This window comes from Colobus angolensis, unplaced genomic scaffold (assembly GCF_000951035.1).
Source record: "Colobus angolensis palliatus isolate OR3802 unplaced genomic scaffold, Cang.pa_1.0 Scaffold19, whole genome shotgun sequence".
Taxonomy (NCBI): Eukaryota; Metazoa; Chordata; class Mammalia; order Primates; family Cercopithecidae; genus Colobus; species Colobus angolensis.
Genome location: NW_012115043.1, coordinates 12994857 through 13017337, shown reverse-complemented (window position 1 = coordinate 13017337; position 22481 = coordinate 12994857). Strand labels below are relative to the sequence as shown.

The following is a 22481-nucleotide window of genomic DNA, read 5'->3' as shown; positions in this document are numbered from 1 at the left end:
TCGCTTAAACCCAGGAGGCAGAGGTTGCAGTGAGCCGAGATTGCGCCACTGCACTCCAGCCTGGGTGACAGAGCGAGACTCAGTCTCCAAAAACAAAACACAACAAAAAAAAAGTACATTACTTCCAAGAAATGAAAGAAAAGAGGGGAAAAAGAACTATGCACAGATGGAATAGAAAACAAATAGAAAGATGATAGTTTAAAACTCAGCCATATGAATAATTACATTAAAAGTAAATGATCTAGCCGAGTACAGCAGTATGCACCTGTGGTCCCAGCTACTCAGGATAATGAGGTGGGAGGATTGCTTGGGCCTAAGAGTTTGGCGCTGCAATGCACTATGATCACATTTGTGAATGAGCACTGCATTCCAGCCTGGAAAACAGAGAGAGACCCCCATCTCCAAAAGAGAAGAAAGGAAAGGAAAAGGAGAAAGGGAAGGGAAGGGGATGCAGAAGGGAAAGTAAATGATATAACAATTAAAAGGCAAAAGCTGTCTTTATATGTATTTTTGTTTATTTTTTAAGAGACAGGGTCTCACTCATTGCCCAGGCTGGAATGTAGTGACATGATTATAGCTCATTGTACCCACCACCTCCTAAGTTCAAGCAGCCCTGTCACCTTAGCCTTCCAAATAACTGGAAACTGGTGCACCAACATGCCATGCCTGGCTAATCTTTTTTTTTTTTTCCAGAAACGGCGTTTTGCTCGCTGCCCAGGCTGTAGTGCAATGGCGCGATCTCGGCTTACTGCAACCTCCCACTCCCAGGTTCAAGTGATTCTCCTGCCTAAACCTCCCCAGCAGCTGGGATTACAGGCATGCACCACCACGCCCAGCTAATTTTTGTATTTTTAGTAGAGACGGGGCTTCACCAGGTTGGCCAGGTTGGTCTCAGACTCCTGACCTAAGGTGATCCACCCACCTCGGCCTCCCAAAGTGCTGGGATTACAGGCATGAGCCACTGAACCCGGTCTAAGTGTGGCAATTTTACAGGTGTGAGCCACCGTGCCCAGTCTGGCTAATCTTTTTTATTTTTTGTAGAAATGGGGACTCACTATGTTGCCTAGGCTGGTCTTGAACGCCTGGTATTTTTTAAAAAAGGGAAATGTTAATATATGCTAATAGACACAAAAATAAAGATGAGTTAAAGTAAAAAGGATGGGAAAATGTGTAATCCAAACCCTAATCCAAACAAAGCTGGAGTGGCTATAGTAACAGCTGAAAAAGCAAACTTCAAAACAAAACAAAAACAATTATAAGAGATAAAGAGGGACATTTCATAATTCAAGAAGACAACATAACAAGCCTAAATATGTATGTACATAACAGAGCTTCAAAGTATGTGAAGAAAAAGTTGATAGAACAGAAAAAAGTAGACACTAACTAGAGTTGGAAATCATACCACTCCTTTCTGAACAAGTAGACAAAAAAAATCAGTAAGATTACTAAAAACTTAAACACAAAGAACTTGACTGGATAGATAGAATATATTTCCTTTTAAGGGCACATGGAACAGTCACAAAGATAGACCTTAATCCTAGGCCACAAAGCATGTTTCCATACATTTTAAAAGACTAAAATCTAAGAGTATGTTTTCTGACTATAGTAGAATTAAGTCAATAACAGATATGCAGAAAATCCCCAAATATTAGGAATTTACATTTCTAAGTAGTTCATGGGTCAAAGAAGAAATCAAAAGGAAATTAGAAAGTGTTCTGAATTGACTGCAAATAGTCCAGGGAGCTTTTTGGATTGATATAAATGTTCTATGATTATGGAGGTAGTTATATAAGTAAATACATTTCTCAAAATTTATAAATTTGTACACTGAAAAAACGAATTTTATTGTATGTAAACTATATCTCAAAAAAGCTGACTAGATTTTTTTTTTTAATAAAAATATTGAGGCCAGGTATGGTGGCTCACACCTATAAGCCCAGCATTTTGGGAGGCTGAGGAGGACAGCTTAAGGTGAGGCATTCGAGACCAGCCTAGGCAACATAACGAGATTTCATCTCTATTTTTTAAAAAAAGAAGAGAAAAAAGAAAAATGTCGCTTCAAAGTGGTAGGTATATGGATTTCTGACCTTCCTACTTTTTCCCTAAGATATAAAATTTATAAAAGTTACAAGTTACAAAATTTGTCTAAATTATAAAATTTTTTAAAATCCAGGATCAAAAACAAAGACAAATCAAAAACACAATTCAAAATATTTCAACTTATCTTCTCAGTAAAATAAATGAAGTTAACATTCTACTTACTTCCAATACTAAGCAGCCTGTAATGATTCCGTATTAATATTCCTACATAACTGTAGTTTGCTAATAGGACATAAGTAGTAAGAGATGGGGAAATAAAAGATTAAATGACAACCAGTGACTATAGGTCTTAAAAGAACATTGGGGGAAACCAACATCAAGGCAAAATATCCATTGAGAAAACAGCAACTAAACCATTTTCAAGAACTTCTTAGAAGACCAGAAGGTCCAACTCAAAACTGAAGCCAAAATAAAAGAAAATATGAGCCACGTGCAGTGGTTCACACATGTAATCCCAGCACTTTGGGAGGCTGAGGCAGAAGAAGTACTTGAGCCCAGGAGTTTGAAACCAGCCTGGGCAACATAGCAAGACACTGTCTCTATTTTTTAAAAAAAGAAAGAAAAGAAAATATGAAGGCCTACTACTCGCCATGTGTTCAACTAACAAGTTCTTTCAACTATTACCACTGAGACTGGAAATTGTGTTTATGGATGCTTACGTCTTTATCCAATTAAATCTTTTTCCGTGTCCAGCATTTTGCAATTTTCTGAACACAGAATCTTGTTAATTCAAACTGTGTTTCAGCTACTAACAGCATAGGTATCTCCAGGAAAAGTGCTAGCAATGTTGAATCTTAGGCTTCCCGCAGATCTACTGACCGCACAAGTGACTCAGGCTCTACCCCAGACCACCCCAGAATGATCTGTATGCACATTCAAGATTGAGAAGCACTGTAACCTTTCTTTACTCAGAAATTCCCTGACTTCTACCAGCAGCTATACAGGTTGAGTATCCAAAAATCTGAAATCCAAAATGTTCCAAAATCTAAAATTTTTTGAGCTCCGACATGATGCTCAAAAGAAATGCTCAACCAGGCGCAGAGGCTCAAGTTTGTAATCCCAGCACTTTGGGAGGCCAAGGCAGGTGGATCACTTGAGGTCAGGAGTTCGAGACAGCCTGGCCAACATCGTGAAACACCTTCTTTAGTAAAAATACAAAATTAGCCAGGAGTCGTGGCACACCCCTGTAATCCCAGCTACACAGAAGGCTGAGGCAGGAGAATCCCTTGAACCCAGGAGGCGGAGGTTGCAGTGAGCCGAGACCGTGCCACTGCACTCCAGCCTAAGCAACAGAACGAGGCTCTGTCACCAAAAAAAAAAAAAAAACCTCACTGAAGCACTTTAGATTTTCACATTAGGAAATGGTAAGCATAATGCAAATATTCCCAAAATCTGAAAATTTAAAGATCCAAAACACTTTTGGTCCGAAGTATTTCAAATAAGGATACTCAACTTGTATCTCTTTTTTTCTACACACTTGCTTTAATGTAAGCATTTAACAATACATTAATAGGGATAGGTACACCATGGAGCTCTCATTTAAGCAAAAATTACCTCTACTGACGTCTCAGGCAATGTACTGAGCAGAAAAAGTTTCCAAATAATGTAGAACAAGGGTTGGCAAACTGTTACCCAAAGGCCAGTTCCAGCTGGCCACCTGTTTTTACAACACTGCTATGCTCATTCATTTACATATTTTGTATCTCTGCTTTCACACAACAGCAGAGTTGAATAAGCCAAGTATTACAAAATGTTACAGAATAGGTATCAAATCTTTGGTAAGTCACTTAAACACTTAGATTCATCCGCCTTTGGTTATAATTCACCATTTTTTCCTCTACAAGAGGAATACTAACCTGAAATCCACGAACCTGGTAGTTAATTAACCTGGTAGTTAATTTTAGGTGTCAACTTGACTGGATAAAGGAAGACCCAGAGAGCTGGTAAACTATTATTTCTGGATGTGTCTCTGAGGGTGCTTCCAGTGAAGACTGGCATGTGGAGTGATGGGCTGACTGGGGAAGATCCACCTGCACTGTGGACAGGCACCATCCAATTGGCTAGAGGCCAGGAAAAAACAAAAAGGTAGAGGAAAAGAAAATTCTCCCTCTCTTTCCCCTCGGATATCAGGGCTCCAACCTCTATGGCCTTCAGCCTAGACAGAGATAAAATATCAGCTTCCCTGGTTCCCAGACATCAAGACTAAAATGAGCCATACTACTAGCATCCTAGGGTCTCCAGCTTGCAGACTGCCTATCATGGGACTTCTCAGTCTCTATAACCGCATAAGCCAGTTCCCCTAATAAATCCTTTCTCATGTATCTATCTGTACATATACACATCCAGTTGGTTCTGTCTCTCTGGAAAATCCTCACTGATATAGTCAGTCCTCTGTATTCATGGGTTCCGCATTAGTGGATTCAACCAACTGTGGATTAAAAATATTGAAGGGGAAAAAAATTCCACAAAGTTCCAAAAGGCAAAACCTGAATTTGCTGTGCACCAAGCACTATGTTGAATTCACACAAATGAAGTGCTGGCATTACATCAGGTATTACAACAAATCTGAAGATGGTTCAAAGTATATGGGAGGGGCCAGGTGCAGTGGCTCGCACCTGTAATCCTAGCACTTTGGGAGGCCGAGGCGGGCAGACTGCTTAAACCCAGGAGTTAAAGACCACCCCGGGCAACATAGCAAAGCCCTGTATCAACAACAACAACAAAAATGCAACAAATTAGCCAGGTGTGGTGGCACACACTTGTAGTCCCAGCTGCTCAAGAGGCTGAGGTGGGAGCATCACCTAATCCCAGGAAGTAGAGGCTGAGGTTAGCTGTAATCACACCACTACACTCCAGCCTGGGTGAGAGAGTGAGACCCTGTCTCAAAAAAATAAAAATATTAAAATAAAAGTATGAGAGGGCATTTTGCAGTGACGCTCAGAAGACAAGCACAGTGAGGTAACTCCACCCAAGGTAGTTGGTATGGAGTGGAGAATGAATATGCACCTTCCAAGCAGGGTGTTTCTTTAAGAGTGTCACAGGTGAGAACTCCTAAGGCAGGTCAGAAAGCCCACCCCATGAAATGTGTGGCCTGGTCTTGAAAGACGTTCTTCCATCTTGCTGGACAAGGGGAACATCCTCTGAGTAGCAACCACACACATGTGAGTCATGAGGTAGAGACTTCTGGTTCACTGTAACCTAGACCAGATCCAGAGGCAGTAGACAGAAATCTTCTAGAAGCAAAAGAGCCTGGTGTTTGTGAAGATCTGCAGATCCTACATGTCAAAGAAGGTTTTCACTAGCAGGAAGGGTGGGAAATACTTCTTGAATAGCTTTGAAGTTTTCAAGCACCAGGCCCCTCCCAATGGGGAAAAAGTCACACCAAAGTACTGAGAGTAGGGAGGCCTTTCGCACTGGACAAAGGCACTGCCAAGTGCAGTGAGTGTGTGAAAGCCTTCAGCCACAAAGATATACTTGTTCAGCAACAGAAAATCCACGATGGAGTAAAGCCTTAGGAGTGTGGTGAATGTGAGAAAACCTTTAGTCACAGCTCCTACTTTACAGTACAGAAAAGAATTCACAGCAAAGAAATACCTTATAAATGCAGTGACTACGGGAAATTCTTTGACTCCACCTCCAAACCTCATACTCTAAAGAGGTCATACAAAGAATGAGCTTAAGGCTAGGCACGGTGACTCACACCTGTAATTCCAGCACTTTGGGAGGCTGAGGTGGGCAGATCACCTGAGGTCACGGGTTCGAGACCAGCCTGGCCAACACGGTGAAACTCCGTCTCTACTAAAAATACAAAAATTAGCCAGGTGTGGTGGCACACACCTGTAGTCCCAGCTACTAGAGAGGCTGAGGCAGGAGAATCGCATGAACCTGGGAAGGCAGAGGTTGCAATGAGCCGAGACCGTGCTGTCACACTCCAACCTGGGCAACAGAGCAAGACTCCGTCTCTAAGGAAAAAAAAAAAAAAGAGTGAGCTTAATGTGATAAATCCTTTATCAGAAAATCCTATCTTGTTCAGCAGCAGAGAATTCACAGTGGAGAAAGGTCTTATGAGTGCAAATCATGTAGAAAGTCTTTTTATCTATAAAGACACATTTGCTGAGCACCAGAAGTTCACACTGGAAAAGAGACTTCTAAGTGTTGTAAATGTGGAAAATTCTTCAGCCACAATTTCTATCTTACAGCATATAAGAGAATTCATGATGGAACAAGGCCTTATGTATGCAGGAAATACGGAGAAGCAGAAACTTCCACCTTGCTTGGCACATGAAAGTTCACACAGAGAAAGGTCTTATAAATGTAGAAGTGCAGCAGATGTAAAAAAGCATACAGTCAAAGCCTAACCTCATTTAGGCATTGGAGTTCACACTGGAGAGAGGCCTTAAGAGTGCATGGAAATAGCCAGGCGTGGTGGCGGGTGCCTGTAGTCCCAGGTACTCAGGGGCTGAGGCAGGAGAATGGCGTGAACTCGGGAGGTGGAGCTTACAGTGAGTGGAGATTGTGCCACTGCACTCCAGTCTGGGGCGACAGAGCGAGACCCCATCTCAAAAAAAATAAAAAAAAGAGTGCATGGAAGGTGCTGCCTCATCGTTCAACACAACGTGATCATAAAAGAGAAGAGCTGACAGTGACCTTTGAGTGCGAGCTGTCAGCTAGAAGTTGAACCGCTCTGTCCATCCACAATGTAGAGATTACCTACAACTAGGTGAGTGAACAGAACGTGGTGGTTCTTCACCCTCTCCCTCAGAGTGGTTTCAGTGTGGAAATGACCCAGCTCTTGCCCAAAAGACCTAGGCTGGGGTCTGCTGTGTATTTCCAGAGGTCCCCCTTTTTCGTGGACAATGTTGGCTCTCCACATAGTAGCTGAGATGGATTTGTCTAGCCAGCTTCCGAATCAGCCAATCCTGAACTGCCTGCCTCATTCTATCCTGATTTGTGCAGATAAGGCCTTATTGTTTAACCCTTTAAAACAAAAATAAAGTACAGGGAAGGATGTGCATAGGTTATATGCAAATACTATACCTTTTTATATAAGGGACTTGAGCATTCATGGAACCAATCCCCATGGATACCAAGGGAGAAACTGCACAACCTCTATAGGGGATTCATGAGCCCCTAAATTTTGCAGGCAAAATTCCAAAAATATTCTTTATCTTCTTTCTTGGCCTTTTATTGGTTCTGCTTTGCATATTACATCTTTTATTCATCTATTTATAATTTTATCTTTTTTTTAACTTACTACACTAACTAGGACTACCAAACCATGCTGAGTAACGACAAGTGTGGGCATATTTACTTTGTCCCTGACTTTAACAGAATATCTTTAGTTTTTCATTATATTATATATGTATGTAATATTACACTAAGGCTGTTGCTTCTCATTCTTATTTTAGAAATTCAATATATTCAAATTCACATTAACATCTCACTAAAAAACTTTTTAAGTTTTTTATTTTAAATGACTTTTTAAGTTTCACATTTCATATATTTAAAGGGGAAAAATTAAAAATTCTAAACTATATATGCCTATTTTATTTTTAAAAGTATCTCAATTTTTTAAATGTACCCTGAAATCTGACCATGTACAGAAAAATATCCTGATTACATCAATTTCTTGTTTACCTAAATTAAACAACAATGCTTATGAACTGGATGTCATGATAATTAAAATGTATCAAGCACTTGCTATTTGCCACGCTCTGTACTGCTCTACATTTTTTTCACTTAAACCACCCAATCAAGTGAGAACTATTAGCCCATCTTAAAGAAAACTGAGGTTTGAGTGATATATAACAAATCCAATGTTACAGAGCAAATAGGAGGCCGTGCCAAGAACTCAATTTTTATTTCAGTGATTTCATGATACTCTACGATGAGTCAAACTACCTTAATCATAAACAAGGTAAGTCACCATATTTCTGATATGACTGAAAAAACTGAAAAGACAGCCTGGGCAAGATGGCAAAATCCCATCTCGACAACAAATACAAAAATCAGCCAGGCATGGTGGCATGTACTTGTAGTCCCAGCTACTTGGGGGGCTGAGGTGGGAGGATCGCTTGAATCTGGGAAGTCGAGGCCACAGTGAGCCAAGATTGTGCCACTGCACTCCAGCCTGGGTGATAAAGTGAGACGCTGTCTGGAAAAAAAAAAAAAAAAACTGAAAAGAAAAAAAAATTATCAAAATACAGCACATGGCAAAAAGCCTTCAAAAATTAAACTGACATCTACCTCTAAGATGGGGAAAACAGGTAATGCAATACTAAAGAATATACTTTTTATAGACAGAAAAAAAAATATATATATATATATATGTATACCCTTGATTTCTACAGCTAGTGATTGCAATGGGCATGGTTTACTCCACAGGAGCCCTGACTCATTTTCAACCCTTGTACTGCTTACCTCAGTCAGACACCACAAAATTGCCTGTTCCCACATGCAGAGACTGGACCTATCAACTGAGATTTATTTCTAAACTTTAGCAATCAGTCAAGAGCTCAAAAAGTATAGATAGAGCATGTGGTATCATCAAATCTCACTGAAACATGTTAACTATTCACCCATCTCTATCTGAACAGAGCTCGGCCTCTGACCCATTCACCTTTGTATCTGGGAATCTCTCCTTGTTATAGATCTTTCTGATTCCCTAGTTCCAAGCTGCCTAATCGTTGTACTCCGATTTCTTATCACCTACTCTATCCTGATCCTTACTACTTGCTAGACTCTCCCAGTCCAGGTTCTTTCATCACTATTAGATGTATTACCCACGCAGGACAAAATGAACAACAAGGAAGTACTCAAAGAATGCCAATCTTAATTCCTAATTTTATCTCCCTGAGAAAGAACAGAATACAATTGTCCCCTGGTATCCCTGGGGGGTTGGTTCAAGGACCTCCCACAGATATCAAAATCCATGGATGCTCAAATCTCTGACAAAATGATGTGGTATGTGCATACAACCTATGCACATACCCATGTATATTTTAAACAATCTCGAGATTACTTATAATACATAATACAATGTAAATCCTATATAAATAGTTGTTGTACTGTGTTGTTTAGGGAATAACAAGAAAAAAAGTCTGTACATGTTCAATACAGACCCAATTTTATTTTTTGAATTTTTTCATTCGTGGTTGGTTGAATCCACAAATATGAAACTCACAGATACGGAGGTTCAACTGTACTTAAAAAAGGCATTTTCACACAAACACTTTAACAGTGGAGAAACAGATGTTACCTGACAATGATGAAAATAAAATACATTTAACCTAGAGGACAATAAAATTTTACTAATCTGACATCAACAGAAAATGACAGCTTCCACTAAGGACAGTTTCTAGGTAATTATATCTTACTAAATATCTTTCTATTTGATGGATGATTAATTTTCCTCCTACTTTAACATGTTCTTCTTAAGCCAGGTTTATCCTTATTAACATCTTCACCAGAAGAGGCCATAATGATGCAATAACCTCAAGGTTATGTTACTGAGATATTATTCCTACATAAAATAGCTCCACCCTACAGGATGGTTACCCTGCAAAGTCAATATCTTCTCCCTTCTCTTTTTATTTTACCTCCACAGAATAGCGCACCAACAGCATTTTACTTTCTTGTTCTCTGTTTTAGTTGCCAGAAAGCTAGCATATATTACAGTCACATGATACCTAATACTTAAAAGCCCCATGGGAAATTTGAAAAGCATATACTACAAAGCATATACTACAGTCACATGGTACCTAATACTTATAAGCCCTATGGGAAAGTTGAACATCTCCACACTTAAGAAAAAAATCCCCTTAGTTATGTAGCACAATGTCCTTACTTTTACGAAATGCAAGCACACTGAAGTATTTAGAGTACAACTTATTTTCAAATGAAACAGAGGGGAAAAAAGAATATATTATTAAAAAGAGAGTAAATGTGGTAAAAGGTAACCATTCATAAATTTAGGTGAAAGGCATACAAATATTAATTACTAGTATACCCTCAACCTTTTAGAAAGTATAAAAATTTTCAAGAATAAAAAAAAAAGGAAACACAGTATGTCAAACAAAGCCTATATGTAAAATTGCCAGAAGAATAACTAGATTGCATCTACGAGATAGAGAAAACAGATTCTTTATCAAACTTTATGCAATCCTAGCACTTTGGGAAGTCGAAAGTGATGTTTAGGAGGATCACTTTAGCTTGGGAGTTTAAGACCAGTCTGGGCAACACAGTAAGACCCCATCTCTAGTTTTTTGGGTTTTTTTAAAGGGGGAAAACTAAGTAATACCCAAAAATCACATGCAAGAGTGGTAGAAAAATGACTAGCAGGTTTTAAGAAATAGAAAAAACATAACTTGGCTTCCTTGTCACAGGAGAGCTTAGGAGAGCTTTCTACAATTTGAGAACAGTATTTTTATCTTCCTTAACTTTTCTCAAGGTCGCCAGGATACTGGTATTTACTAATCTGCCTTTTAAAAAATTATTTTTCCTAATCACAGAAGTGCATTATGAATCTTACTAGCCAGAAAATTGGTATCTGTTCTCTAAAAATGATTACATATATATTTATCTATGACAAAACTGAAATGGTTTTACGCATGTTCTTTCTGTAAGGTGCTTTTCTCCCCTCAACTGTAAACATTTTTTCACATCCAAAAAATAAAATACCTTCTATAAAGAACCTGACTGACTAAAAGGCAAATGGTTCAAATACTGTAAGTAAAAAGAACCTAAATTATGCTTTGAGTGTAAAATTAGCCTACATGTAAAGGCATGATCTAAGAATGATAAATCATCCCAGTATACTAAACTTTTTAAAGCATGGGGTATGTTTCTCAGAGACAATACAGCGTGTAAGAGGAGGGATTCTAGAGCCAGACTGACTATATTCAAATATTGGCTTCCCTCAATTGATAACTACTATTTGACTTTCCTGACTCTGGGTAAGTAACCCTCCTTGATCCTTCTCTCTCATTTATAAAATGAAAATAACAACACCTATCTCATAGAGATGCTGTGAAGACTGAGCTAATACATGATACACAAAACGACCTAACAACAGTGCCTGGCATTAAGTACCCCAACAAATGCCAGCCATTATGATTTTTTTCCATATTCCATGGGTAGGTAGCATCTTACTTCCCAAGTACCCTTCTAAGCAAAAACTAACTTCCCAATCCTTGAACCCAAAACTTACAATCTTCTGTTCCAATCTAAATTAAAGAATTGGGTGAAAAAACACAGAATGAAAATTTCATTAACATCAGGAGAAAAAACAAAGAATAACTCTCTGACGGTGGGTCAACATCACCACCTTGGTGTGAGACAGAAATATCATGTAACAAGCAACTGTTTTCCTATATACACACAAAAAGTTGACTGTACAATCTTAAGAATGGGAGAAGAAAATCTGCAATAATGTTTTGATATTACAGATTTTCCTATTTACAGAAAAACTCAATTACAATAAATGAGAGGATGTAAGAATAAGCTAAGCATGGCATATTTGCATTCCTCAAAAAAATTACTTGTAATCAACTTGTTTTCAACAGACTTTTCACTTGTATAATTTCAAAATTAGGTACCAACAGCATTTTTCCCCAACATAAAAATATATTTCCTTCCTACTGAGTCATCAACTACATGTCATACTGTGTTGACCAATGCTTCCTTTATTTGATATACATATTCACTCAGATCTTCAGGCACTAAATACCACCAACAAAACCGTTCTCCTGTATGACAAAGGTAGGCTTTCAGGAACTATCATGCCCTATATTTCAGTAACATATTTAAGTGCTTTTAATGCACTCTGAAAAGTTACTTCTACAATGTGACTTCAAACTTAAGCCAGAATCTATTTTTTCACTAGAAACTAGCCAAATCATCTTCTAGAAGCAAACAGCTATACCTAACAGTTACAAGTTAAAGTACAAGATAAGAGGGAGTGTCTCCAATTAAAAGCATATTTCTACACACCCACTTTTTGAAATCAGCTAGTCTCTAAGAAGTAAAAATAACAGAAGCTGGCTCGGAAGTCAAAGTAGCTCTTTTATAAACTATATACAAAGGGCAGAAAACACGAATGATTAAAATCTATTGAATGTATTAAATTTCTACCACTGACTTATGAAATACAATTTAAAAATCAAAAGAATGAAATGTGTACATAAGATTTCTATGCTGATTTGAAACTCTTTTATACAATCTTTTTTATTCCTTTTTCTGAACCTGTGGGTTATATTGAATCTTTTATACAATTTCTAATAAGACACAAGTACAGACAGTAACAGAGTATGACTTTCTAGCTACCTACATCACTTTCATACTCACATAGCCAGCACCCCACTTTTGATATACATCTGTCCCACTCGCTCCATTTCACATTAAATCGATTGTCATTAACTCACCCTTCTGCCATAAGATATCCCAAAATATCCACCTCTGCCTCCTAGTTGAGAACCACTATGCTAAAGCATCCTCTACACTAAAGAAAAAGAGCTCCTCCTTACTAAATGGCCTGCTGTTCCTAAGGAGCATGGAGTTACTAAGAGATTTCTGCTACTGGATGGATACAAGTGAATTTATGGGCTACCAGGAAAATGTATAAATTCTTAAATTTTATAAATTCTCGGCAAAACTAAATTCTGATTTCTGAACCAATTTATAAGCATCAGTGCCAATCCATCTCCAAATCTGTCAACAAAACTGCCCCCTCCGTTATGCTAGATTAGAATACCTAACCTTTATAATACACATTTAAGGGTTCTGATAATATACTATACTAATTGGACGAGGTCACTTTCTGATTTTACTACGGCAATATTCCAATTTTAACAAAAATCATTATGACATTCAGTTTCATGTAATGAGACTATTTCCGTAATATAGCTGACAGCCAGTACTATGAAGGCTGCTTCACTAATGCCAGTATCTGCTGAATGAAAACGGGTACATAACATGTATCCAGAAGTCCACTCCACTTACCAAGCAGTTACTTCTCTCTTAACATTCCCCTTCTAGTAAAGACACAGATCAGTAACTTAACTATAAAGCTTGAAATAAAGAACAGCAATATCAAAGCTCAGCACAGTGGCTCACTTATGTAATCCCAAAACTCTGGGAGGCTAAAGCAGGAGGATCACTTGAGGTCTAGAGCTCAAGGCCAGCCTGGCCAACATGGTGAAACCCCATCTCTAGTTAAAATACAAAAATGAGAAGGGCCTGGTGGCACGCACCTGTAGTCTCAACTACTCAGAGGCTGAGGCACAAAAATCACTTAAACCCAGAAGGCGGAGGCTGCAGTGAGCCAAGATTGCACCACTGCATTCCAGCCTGGACATCAGAGCGAGATTCTGTCTCTAGGGAGGGAAGAAAAAAAAAAAAGAACAGCAATATCCATAAAATAGAAAAAATACGGTATAAACAGGAATGACATGATTTCATTTTTTACTACTTATAAATATCTCAGCGTCTGCTTTGCATATATATGCGTTTTAACTACACATTTAGGTTTTTCTTCTATTTATTTAATTTTACTTATTTTATTTTATTATTATTATTATTATTTTTGGCATAGAGATAGAGACTTGCTATATTAACCAGGCTGGTCTCAGACCCCTGACCTCAACTGATCCTCCCAGCTTAGTTTCCCAAAGTGCTGGGATCACAGACATGAGCCACCACACCTAGCCATTAACTATACATTAGTTTTTTAAATGTATACAGAACTACACAAATACTATAATATAAACCCGTAATAAGCATTTTAAAAGAGTATATGATTAATATTAAAAAGCGATAAAATTGTGTTGAAGGAGGAATTAGGGATTTTCTTTAATTCTATTTTCTAATGTTTGGTAATGATGTTCTAATATTCCAACTACTAAAAATAGATTTTATCCATCTGTATTTTGTAACTAATAGATCCCAAATGAAAGTAGGTCTGGAAATGACGTAATTTTAATAATATTTATGTAGTACTTTAAAGTCTTTAGCACTTTTACAAATTATCCCACTTAATTCCTAGGAAAAGGGATAGTAAATTAATATCCCATCAATTCATAGAGAATTCTATATGTTCTTTTGAAAGCTAAATTCAAAGTTCAAATGTATGTATAAGTGTGTCCTGCCATCATCAATACAAGCAAAAACAGATGGAAAGCAAATTCTGCTCCACAAATCACTTATGCAAATTTGCCTAAAATGCAAAGATCATTTGAAAGCTAAATTCAAAGTTCAAATGTACGTATATCTGTGTCCTGTCACCATCAATACAAGCAAAAACAGATGGAAAGTAAATTCTGCTCCATAAATCATATATGTACATTTGCCTAAAATGCAAAGATCATATTATTTTCCCCTATTTGTCTCAGAAACACAAGTTCACAGTTCACATGAAATCAAGAGTCAATCATATTTTTGAACTGAATAGCCTAATTCCAACTTAAATAAGAAAAAAAAGTGTTAGTATATCTTTAAACTAATCTCTACCTCCACTCCAAATTCACTAAACTTCTATAACCCAACTACCTAAAGCACTGCTTCCCAAATAACTAGCCAGAGATTAAAGATCTGTGAAAAATTTTATCCAGTTTCCAAGTATTAGCACGCAAATAAGATAAAATCCCAGACTCTGACACCCATCCCAACCTATAAGCTTCTATCCAGACTCAAAATCTTAAGACATGTTCAACTTCAAAGACTGAGGTCTTCAAAGTTTTATAAAATCACACTCCCTCCAATGAAACAGCCTAATAATTACATTCAACAGAGTGAGCCCTCTGTAAGTTTTGTTACTTTCACATCAAACATTTGCCCAGTTTTATCAGTTTTTCTTCCATGTCATTTCTTGTTCTATCCTTATTTATTCCTACAATCATTCTAATCCAAGACTCAATCACCCAGTTTGTCAATCATAACCTAACTGTTCAACAGGGACTCCAACCAACATTCCATAATATTCTATCTCACAGTTATCGTGGCCTAGAATAATCAGAGTCCTGATTATCATGGTCCAGTTAGCAATTCTCCTTATTTCCTGACACAGACTATTGATTCCATGCAAGTAAACCTACAAGCATCTTATATGCCATTCTCTTCTACCTCAAAAAGCCTTCCCCAATTGCTCATGTCCCTCAAGCTTAACAAATCCTCATTTCAGGTGCAACTACAATACATAATTGCAAGTATATGTTTATATGTTGGCATTTCATTTACTCCAACAAACTCAGTATTTTTTACTTTTCTTCTCACTCAATACTGTGGCTTCATGACTCGTAACAGTCATAGACACATAATAAATCCTGGTGACTAAACAACAAAGTTCTCACTGTATACATCTCACATTGTTTACTTGGAGTAGTACAAATAGACTGTACATATGTTACCCAACTCACTATGATTCATATTTTTCAACCTTATGATGGGTTTATTGTGACATAATCCCATCATTAAGTGGAGGAGAGCTCCTTAAAACTTACAATGGGGTTACAGTTTCTACTGCACGTGTATCACTTTCTCACCATCATAAAGTCGAAAAATCAAAATCCTAAGTTGAACCATCATCTCTGTTGCCAACATTAAATACACTTTCAACTTACGGTATTTTCAACTTATGATGAGTCAAGAAGCATCTGTAGTAGCTTCAAAATGAATTTACTTAGCATCAAAGGGAGACTACATTCCCTGAGAAATATTCTCAGCACTGCTATTTCCTGTAAACTAGCTAGGTCAGGCTATCCTGATACTAAAGCAAAATCTTCATATTGCTGGACAGCAACATTACTGCCCTTACAGGAATCCAAGTGGTACGGTTATCATAGGTTTTCCACTTATCCTTAACATCGCTTCCTTTTTCCTAATATAAAAATCAACAGCTAGACTAGTTAGAATTATCACTGCTAGATTTTTGTTCAGAACAAGCAGACTTTTTCGGGTTGCCTGGAAGATCATTAACGATCATTAATAAAATCAATTACTCCTTTAGAAAAGAACAACACAGCCTGGACAACACAGTGAGACCTCATCTCTACAAAAAAATCAAAAAATTAACCAGGCATGGTGGCGCGTGCCTGTAGTCCCAGCTATGGAGAGGCTGAGGTTGGAGAATCGCTTGAGCTGGAGAGGTCAGGGCTGCAGTGAGCTGACATCCCACCACTGTACCCCAGCCTGGGCAACAGAAAGAGACCTTGTCTCAAAAACAAACAAAACAACAACAAAAACCTGGGGCTCTTTACCCTAGCTGCCCATGTAAAAATCAAATGAAATGCAAATCATTCCTACAATTAGGAAGGCCTGACCCTGTGATTTTGGGCTTGGGGGGGGTTCAGATGTGAAATTACTATGTGTTTTTCTGTCCACAGCCTTTCCTACCTACAATTTATCTCACACAGGCCTCTCACTGAAACTTGGTGTTGGCAGCAGTGGCCAATGACTGCCCTTGCCTTCAACCTTCTCCACACAAACTACATTTTTGGTACTCCACATGGACCATATTTTAAGCTAGACCCTTCCAAAACTATGCCCCAACTTCAGCAAATTTTTTTTTCTAACCATTATAATGTAATACAATTAAAGACAGACAAGAAATTTAACTTCATACAAATGTAAAAATCAACAAAATGGTAACACAGTAACTGTAACACAGCTACTTACTAGAAACAAGCACAATACCATGAGCCTCTGTCATCTACCTTTCACTGACTTTGCTTGAAATAAAATCCTTTTTTTTTTTTTTGAGATGGAGTTTCACTCTTGTTGCCCAGGCTGGAGTGCAGTGGCGCAATCTCGGCTCACTGCAACCTCCGCCTCCCAGGTCCAAGCGATTCTCCTGCCTCAGCTTCCTGAGTAGCTGGGATTACAGGCGCCCGCCACCACACCCAGCTAATTTTTTGTATTTTTAGTAGAGAGGCAGTTTCGCCATGTTGGGCAGGCTTGTCTCGAACTCCTGACTTCTCAGGTAATCTGCCTGCCTCGGCCTCCCAAAGTGCTGGGATTACAGGCATGAGCCACCACATCCAGTCAACACTCTTAATTCACAATTTCTATTCTTGTAGAGAATATTATAGTTGGACATTTTAGAGTATGTTTAATACCAATAATCTAGTATATTAGTATAAAACCAGAGTACTCATGATTTAGCTCTAGGACATAATCTATCTGCGACCAAATGAGTATACATTTTATTTGCTGTACCTTCCTGGTTATTCATCAGTTTTTTCTCTCCATTCTTCCCTGCCTAACTGTAACTAGCAAAACACACTAGTACCACATCATTCCAACTGTTTAGAAAGTTAGGAGCCAGGCAACCTCAATGCTAAACTCTACAAAGCCAAGCTATACATATTGAAAGGTGAGGGGTAGGGATGGGGGGCAGAGAGAAAGAAAAAACTACCTAAAGCCCATGTACTTTATTCCATAGAAAATTTAGAACTTACTTATTTCATTTCACATGCAAGCGTATTTGTTAAGCATAATCATTTAGTTTTCCTACACAAAACATACTAGAAACAACTAATTAGAAGGTGACATCTTCAAGGTTTACAAGAAAGCAAAGAAACCTAACCAAAAAGTTGGAAATACTGCTACAACTAGATCCAAGAATAAAATGCACAATCATCTAGAATAAATTTAGAAAAATAATAAACTACCAGGCCATTTCAGTCATTTCTGGAAAAAGTAAAAACAGAAACTACAATAGAACCTAGAATAACAACTCTTCTCCCAATTAAACTTTAATCATTTAAGATTAAATTCAGTCCATTTTAAGGAGATAAATGTGTCTACAGTAAATTTTCTATATTTTAGAAAAACTTCCATCAGATACACCCAAAACTGGCCAGGTGCAGTGGCTTACACCTGTAACCCCAGCACTTTGGGAGGCCAGGGTTGGAGAACTGCTTAAAGCCAAGAGTTCAAGAGCAGCTTGGGCAACCTAGTGAGACCTCATCTCTAACCAAGACCAACAACAACAACAACAAAAAGAAACACACAAAAAATGTACAAGTGTATTCCTGGCCAGGCGCAGTGGCTCACGTCTGTAATCCCAGCACTTTGGGAGGCCAAGGCGGGCAGATCACCTGAAGTCAGGAGTTTGAGACCAGCCTGGCCAATATGGTGAAACCCGGTCTCTAGTAAAAATATAAAAACTAGCCGGGCGTGGTGGCACATGCCTGTAGTCCTAGCTACTCTGGAGGCTGAGGCAGAAGAATCACTTGAACCCGGGAGGCGGAGGTTGCAGTGAGCCAAGATAGCACCACTGCACTCCAGCCTGGACGACAGAGCAATATTCTGCCTCAAAAAAAAAAAAAAAAGTGTATTCCCAGAGTTTGTTATACGGACATCATCTCATATCTGAACCTGTGATCTCCCAAAAATGTTAGGAAAATGTAGCTAACTGCTGAAGTTTTTGCTCCTCCATTTCATTGTCTTAATTTCAAAAGCAGAGTTTATGTTTGTATCCTATTCTTAAATTGGTTTTTATTAATACGACCCTCAACTAATTTTTTCTGTGGTTCTCATCCCAGTATAAAAAGAAACGGTTTCTTATTTACTCATTTAGGTAAAGACATGTGGAGAGACTGTAACAACCATTCTATCTGAAACACCTTCAAATTGTTACTATTATAAAAACAGGGTTAAAAAAAAAAAAATCCAATAACCTAATGCTGAATAAAAAGTATTGTGTATGCCATGTTCTTTTTAAACCAATTTTTAAAACTACAGAAAAAACATTGCAAAAAAACATTAAAAGTTGAGTTAAGAGGTCACAGTCAAACATTTTTTAAAAGTTGGAGCTATCTATACAAGATAAAGCTGAAGCAGAGATGTGAACAACATACCCACAGCACCCAGGCAGGTAACAAAAATGAGTGAAAAAGGCCAGATGTATCATCAGGAATGATGGGAACCGCAGTAACCGGAACGCACATGCCCAGTTTAAAGAGGGTGGCTACTGCCCTACTGCTCAGCTCTGGACAATAGGAAAATAGCCCACTACTACCTGGATTTCCAAGTCTTCCCCTAAAATCCAGAAATCCATGAATTTCATTGAGAAATATCCCAATTTTTCCCAATTTCATTGAGAAATATCCCAATGTTAATCATTAGTTCAAACTTAAAGACAATGCAAATAAAACATATCTCTAAGGTAGTTTAGTCCAGAGGCCACCTTTGAGCTAATGTATGAAAGCCACTTTCAAAAACGCATGAGGTGGCAATGGATAAAAAAGCTTATTAGGGTTTAAGGTCAAACCAGCTTGAGTTTGAATGTCTAAATTAAAGTGGTGGATGACGCTAGAAGAATTGTATTTTCGAGTCTGTTTCTTCAACTGCATATCACTCCTCTCTCATAACTGTTGAAAAGTGAAACTCCTAACACAGTATTCAGATACACAAAAGGCATCATAGAAATGCTCCATTCACCCTATCCCCCAAAATTCTTAAGGTCCTTAGAAAAATTTTAAAAAGATCAAATAATACACATCCTTGAAGGTCTTAAACAAGTTATTAAAAGCACATCAGAGAAGTGCCTGCCATGACTGCTGGAAAGGCTGTGTGTATACATACACACAGAAAATACTGTTAATGTAGGCAATGGTATCCTCCTACAACTACAACATAGGGCGGGACTGTGCTGGAAACGGGCACCATTAGGAAAGCTTATGTTTTATCATTTTAAACACTTTCATTCTTCCTTGCAGCTTCCCATCCTAGTAATATGTAAATTACTAGTAATATATAATATGTAAATTTTTCTTTTTAAGAAAAATGTCTTAACAAGAGAAGGAATTGCCCAGTCGGGGTGGCTCATGCCTGCAATCCCAGCACTTTGGGAGGCCAAGGTAGGTGGGTCGCTAGGCTCCAGGAGTTTGAGAACAGCCTGGGCAACATATTAAGACCCTGTCACTACTTTTTAAAATAAATAAATAAAATAAAACAAATTTTAAAAAAGATGATGGAGTTAACTGGACTCAAACTGAAGTTTTAAAAAAGATGAAGAGTCAGAGATCCTTAAGGATAAAGACAAAATTAGTCTGTCTCTTTCATTAAACTCTTATTTGCTGGTAGATTCCGAGTCAGAGTAACAGAAAGTTTCACTGCTTCAGCTCTATTTACCTCTAAAGCTCTGGTCAAGTTTCCAGAAAACTTATTTCTATTGAGCATATTGTACAAAGCTAAGCACTTACCTCAGATTTTTAAATATAAGAGACATATCGTACTCTAAAGTTCATTTCGTGTATGATTTCATCAAACCAAAACATTATGGGATTTACTGCTACAGTTGAAATACCTTTTGTGCTCTCAAACACACCAATTAAATCAAAAAAATAAAATAACAAAACATGGTATGCTCCTACAACGACAACATAGGATGGGGCTGTGCTGGAAACGGACACCATTAGGAAAGTTTATGTTTTATGATTCTAACCACTTTAATTCTTCCTTCCAGCTTCCCATCCTAGTAATACATAAAGCAAGAAAATTTTCACACACAACAGCGACTGACAAATTGGGGAGGTGGAAGCAACAAAAAGGATTTATTAACTACCTGAAAATCATTTCTACTTTAAGTTAAATCTTGGCCACAACTTCTTATCTACACAAATTTCTCCTTTCTCTCATATGCTAAAACAAAGACACATTCAATTTGAATGTGCTGAAGTCTACAAATCATCATACAAAGATCTTACAAGTGACCACAAACAGTTCAGATTAGTAAATAAAAATACCTCATAGTTGCAATAAAATTACAAGTATCTTCAAGTACCCAAAAGCTAGAATCTTGATACTAATTTTAAAATAAAACTAATAAAACTTGTCTTCTGTTTTTTGAAAAAGTTCTGCTTAACAGAAATACCAAAAATTAGGCTTTTAACCAATGCAATAAAGGACTCTGGAAATCTGAGTTTAGAAAACTTTTGTATACGGGTTTTAACCCACAAACATTATGTTATTCAATTGTTTTTTCTTCAAACATAAGACTACATCAGTTTCTTACTGTTTTCATTATTTTTAAAAGAACATTTGGTATACTACTACTCAGTAATGTGCCTCATGTGTTTGTCTTACTTTTTATTACCTTACAGAGAAGTGTCTTAACTCCTGAATTTAATCACAAAAAGTGAAAACAGATAGGAAAATGATTTGTTGAAAGCCACGTTTGGAACAGAAATAACAAATGTCAGATGAAAAGGCTCTAACAGGGTCTCCCGCACATAATCCTTTTTAAAACTAAACATCTATTATCAGTTCTTAATCTAAAATGTGTATCTTGCTTGATGACTTGGACTGAAAAAAATAAAACAAAATGTATAACAAAAAAAACGAACACTACCAACTATAACAGAAGTCTGCCTACACAGTACCACCCTCGGACTCGGTAGAATACAGGACAGAAACACACTTGGCCCTGCAGTCAAAAGTCAAAGTGGCAAAGAAAAAAACAGAAACAATACATGAAATAGATATTCTCTAAATTATCAAAGGCTACAGACAGTCATCCAGAGCATTCCTCAAAATTTTTCAATTCGTTGCTTTTAGGCACACTTTGAGGTTTTCAAGTTTGCTTTGGGGCAAGTCAAAAAGCTTACCTAAAATAAAGCACTTCACACAAGAATAAAATGATGCAGCTGGTCCTAGGATACACCGGAAATAAAACTCGTTGTCTTCAAAACCCGAAACAAGAAATGACATGCTTTTAGCAAATTTAACTTTCATTTGTAGGGGGGAGGGGGCACTGTTTTGACAATCCACTAACTACACTGCACATCTACTCCACCTGAGAGTTCAACGAAACTTCAAGTTGGGTCACCCAGGGACCGAACTTCTACTCTAAGAGACCCAATCCAGCCTACAAATCAAAGAACATCCCCAAATGGTTTACCCTTCTCCCAACCAAACCCCTTCCCCTGGGCGACAGAATGTTTTCACTGAACACCAACACACCCTCCTGTGATCTCTCTCCAAACACAGGACACAGGAAGAACCGAGGCCACTAGTCTCAGACACGCGGGTGATGACTGCTGCCACTCCACGGGCGGCCCCTCTGCAGAACGGGGTCGGTCAGGATCCGCGCGCCCGGTAAAGAACAATACACGAGCCCAGCCGCAAACAACACAACTTCCCACGAGTCTGCGCGGCGGGTCTCGGCGGCGGAGAGGACTTCGGTATCCGCCACCGGGCATGGGCTGGGGGAGGAATGGTGAGCAGGATGAGCGCTGAACGAGGACGGCGAGACCGCCAGCCCCGCTGCGGCTGCCTGCACCGGCACCCGCCGAGCAGACTGGAGGGATGCAGCCACCAGCCTGGGTTCCACCGCTCTCGCCAGGCGACGCGAATGCCCCGACTTCGCTTCTCTGGAGGGCGAC

General features: G+C 38.3%; 1 protein-coding gene across 1 annotated transcript in view; it reads right to left on the bottom strand.

The window, feature by feature from the left end:
- ADAM10 (ADAM metallopeptidase domain 10) overlaps nucleotides 1-22481 on the bottom strand; it is a 157987-nt gene that overhangs the window by 134773 nt on the left and 733 nt on the right. The window lies entirely within an intron of this gene.